The following is a 4,562-nucleotide window of genomic DNA, read 5'->3' on the forward strand; positions in this document are numbered from 1 at the left end:
ACCCATCAACATTGGTGTTCCTCAGGGCAGCATACTTGGCCCTCTCCTCTTTCTCATCTACATTAATGACCTTCCAAATGCCTCCCAACACCTCAAACCAATTCTATTTGCTGACGACACAACCTTCATTTACTCCAGTCCTGACCCTCTTGCTCTAAATGCCACAGTAAATACTGAGCTAAATAAAGTCCATCTTTGGCTAACTGCCAACAAACTCACCCTTAACATTGACAAAACCTTCTATATTCTGTTTGGCAATAAATCCTCTAGTCTTATAAATCTCAAAATAAACAATACCCAAATTTGTAACAAATTAGATGGCAAATTCCTTGGCATTCTCATTGACAACAAGCTGAATTTCCAGGGACACATTCTAAATATATCAAAAAAAGTTTCAAAAACTGTGGGCATTCTTTCTAAGATCAGATATTATGTACCACGCCCTGCTCTGGTGACTCTCTATTACTCCCTTATCTATCCTTATCTCAACTATGGTATTTGTGCTTGGGGTTCTACTACCCAAAATCACTTACGTCCTCTAATTACCCAACACAAAGCCGCTATTAGAACAATATCCAACTCTGGCCCCAGACATCACTCGGTACCCCTACTCAAATCTCTTAATATGTTAGATATTAAGTCACTGCACATTCTCTCATGTGTATTATACATATATAAAACGCTAAACTATAATGCCAATCCTGATCTTAAAAGCTTCATAGAAGGTTGTAACAGAACCCATGAGCACCACACCAGAAATAAATACAGTTTTGATATTCCTAGAGTACGTCTTAATCAAACTAGAAATGCTCTGCAAATCAAGGGGCCCAGAATGTGGAATGACCTTCCCAACCATGTTAAAGACTGTACCTCTCTCAACCAGTTTAAGATAAAAACTAAACACTACCTAATAAATTCCCTGTAATCTACCTCACTCCTCTATTGTCAACCCATGTCTGTTATTTTCTTTTTTTTTTTTCTTTTTTGTAATCAACACTGTTTGTCAACCTATTGTATTTGTGCTGCTTTTTCAGTCATGTTCCCCCTTTTTTTTATCTTTATTTGTATTTGTTCTCAACATCTTTTATTCTTTATGCTCAATTAGTATTAAGTTCTAGATATTAATGTTTTTCTTGCCCGAAACGCATTGCGTAATAGTGGCTTTAGGCATTGTATGTACTAGCTCTATCTATATATCAATCCATTAATGTAACATCACTTGTATGTATATACCTTACCTGAATAAACATCTGAATCTGAATCTGAATCTGAATCTAGATCACTCGCCGTCTCGCCGTACTCCCAAACAGCAATAAAATGTTCATACTCTTTTGTTTGTTGTCAGCTCCACATTAGACCTACAGCGTTAAATTTTATATCACTGAACTCGCAATAAAATTTTCTACACAGACATATGCATATAAATGTAGAATCATGATCGCGGCCAACACAAGAGTGTGTGAAGTGGGCGATTACCCTCGTTGTGTCACTAACTCAATAGTCTCTCCTCTAAGTTACAATACAATGCCGTTTTCTCAAATAGGCACTGTGCCTATTAGAGAAAACGGAAATTTAATGGCAAACATATTCATACAAACGCCAAGTCGATCGAGTAGTATATACCTACTATAACACAGACCGTAAATGTACGATGCGACCTCACAAGCGCTAGAAATAAACCGCCCGTACATCCAAGTGAAGGGGGCATGAAAGTGTTTAAAAATTAAATTAATTAATTAAATTAATTAAGTCTATGTGGGGAAAACAGGGCGAAAACTTGAGTCCACAACTGAAGAACAAAGCATGTAATGGCTGGTAATAGTGTTGTAGCAAACTATAGTTGGGAAAGATCACAATATTGATTTTAAGGAGTGTGAAATAATCTATAAAAGTAATAATATTAGAACTAGAAGGGTAGTGGAAAGGGTTCTAAGAAATACTCTGCATACTTTTCCTGGTAACAAAAACTTTACTTCGGAGGATAGCTTTACTAGGAAAATGATTCTAAGTGAATTAAAATTAGATCACAATAAATGGATGAATACAAGCAGTCACATTAGCCGTGTACTTAGGGGTATGGAGAGGGTTACAAGGGATAGCAACCAGATGAACATCTCTATTAATAACAACTCCAGTTCTCAGATTAGAAGGGTTACAGAAAGGACACCTGACCATAATTCCATAGAAGACATTACTGCAGGTGCATCACAGTCAGAAATAGAGGTGACATGGGTAAGGAGGTCAAGGAGCACAAGAGGATTGGACCCAGGCTAGCAGCCTCATAAGACATTTGAGATACAATTCTCGTCCAAACCACAAACTCAGACTTTGTTTGACAAGCACTCAGGAGAGTGCGAAAGACTTGGTGTAATTTCTTTACATAAAATTCACAAATACACAAGTGTGGGCTTTTATCCTATTTTAAATATCCATCGTAGTTTTGAAACCATGTCATTTGGGTAAAATATGAAATTCTAACTTCTCTTATGGTAAAATTTTTGTATTAAAAGACTTAATTTAAAGCATCAAATATATGCAATCACCCTCAATTATGCTAAAAAACACAGTGTAGAATGTAATGAAACGCCATTTTCTGGGTGAGCCCCAGAGGCTCCCTGGAGCTATCGGCCTAATATGCAAATCATTAGACTGGGGCATTAGTCTATGGAGTTCAGCCTATCAGAGACCACGAGCCAGAACCTGGCCCCGTCAGAGAGGAACAGGGAGCAATGGTCCGGGAACCCCCCCCCCCCTCCTGTGGTTGGGGGTTTCCTTATCTGCCATTGACCAGGGTTAGGCACCTGGAAAGGTAGGCATAACAAGATAGACCCCACATGGTAAGAAAATTGCAACCGAAAACTGAACAGAGTCAGAACTCCCTCCAATCCCAAGGAAACAAGCAAATGTCACTCCATTGCAGAGTCTCTCGTCCGCACCTCCCCCCCCCCCCGCCCCACCTCCAGGAGGGGAAGCCCTGGAACCCTCACACTAGTGATTCAGCCACTCCAATTCGGAGGCTAAGTATCAACCATGCGAAAACCGCCAACGGGAGGAAGGGGAGGGAGGGTTACCAGGGAGCCTCCAGATGTTGGAAATTTCCCACCCCCAGATTACTAACCCCTGATATAACAAGCTAAATTCGTTATGTCAAGAAACTAACCCTACTAACTGTATTAATTTTCCAGTGAGGAAATATCTAGAAGCTCCCTGAAAAGCATGGAGAAATATTGCGTCAGCAGCATAAGTGACGTAACTATTATTTCTCCCAAATTCTTAATTCTTCCAGTCTACAATTAAATTATACTTTAAAAATATTATATTAGACTTGATTTAATTAAAACTTAAGACAGAACTAAGTAACTTTCTACCTGAAGTAAAAATTAGCGACGTGACTAGACCCATCCGCAGGAGATAAAATAGTCATGCCATAAATACATTGAAAATAATTAAACTCCTTAAAACTTCCAGTCCAACATTATAAACAGTAAAAAACCCAGCGTTGAATGTAACGAAATGCCATTTTCTGGGTGAGTCCTGGAGACTTTCCCATAGCTATCCAGGCTGAATGGATATGTATAACTTTTTGCCATCAGTCAATGTGCTTGGAGTTCTTGCCTACCGAGGACCATGAGCCAGAACCTGGCCCCCTTAGAGAGGCATGAGGATCAATGGCCTATAGAAACCCCCGTGTGGTTGGGAGCATTCTATGTCTGCCATCAACTGGGACAGGCACCCAGAAAGGTAGGCACCCCTATTCTGATGAAACTATTGCTAAGGAAAGCCAAACGAATGGACTGAACTCCCTAAACGAAAATTGGCAAAAGAGCATGACGTCATCATGTTGCCGCGCCGCTATCTGCGCAACCCCTCCTCCCCAGGAGGGGGAAGGGGAAGCCCCAGACCTTTGCGCCGGCAACCCAACCTGCAGTTCTTAGGCTGGATGTCAAAGCCCGCGAAAGACACTGCCGACCGGAGGGAGGGCAGTGTCATTAGTGTCAATCATTAGTGTCAATCAGTGTCAGTGTCAATCAGCGTTTCATTACATTCAACTCTGGTTTTCTGGGGGGGGGGAGCCCCGTCGGCTCCCTGGAGCTACCTCACCAAAGATAAGGAAAAGAGAGAAGGACCCGGGAGGCAGACACCACACGCCCAAACACAAAAACAAAGCCACAGACCAAATCAAAGGACCCTGTAGACGACCCAGGAGACCCGAACACCAGAACAGGAAGGAAGTAAAGTAACCCGAGAAAACCAAAACGCGCCCACGGCCCCAGAGGCCAAGACCTGCAGATAACAATGAAGAGCCGCAACCAAACACAACACATGAAGCACCCCCAGCCTGAACAACCAAGCAGCAACCCAAGGATAGCAGCAGACCCCAAACTTCACCCTAAAGAAGGAGACTGCAGCTAACGAACAACCTACCACCAGGACCAAACAAGCAGAACAAATACTGAAACCGAAGGGGTCACGACAAACCGAGGAGAAGGTAGACCACCCGGGCCAACGACCAGGACGGTACCGGAAGTGCATGAGCAGGCCGGAGGTGAAACAACGAACTA

Source organism: Procambarus clarkii, chromosome 10 (genome assembly GCF_040958095.1).
Source record: "Procambarus clarkii isolate CNS0578487 chromosome 10, FALCON_Pclarkii_2.0, whole genome shotgun sequence".
Classification (NCBI taxonomy): Eukaryota; Metazoa; Arthropoda; class Malacostraca; order Decapoda; family Cambaridae; genus Procambarus; species Procambarus clarkii.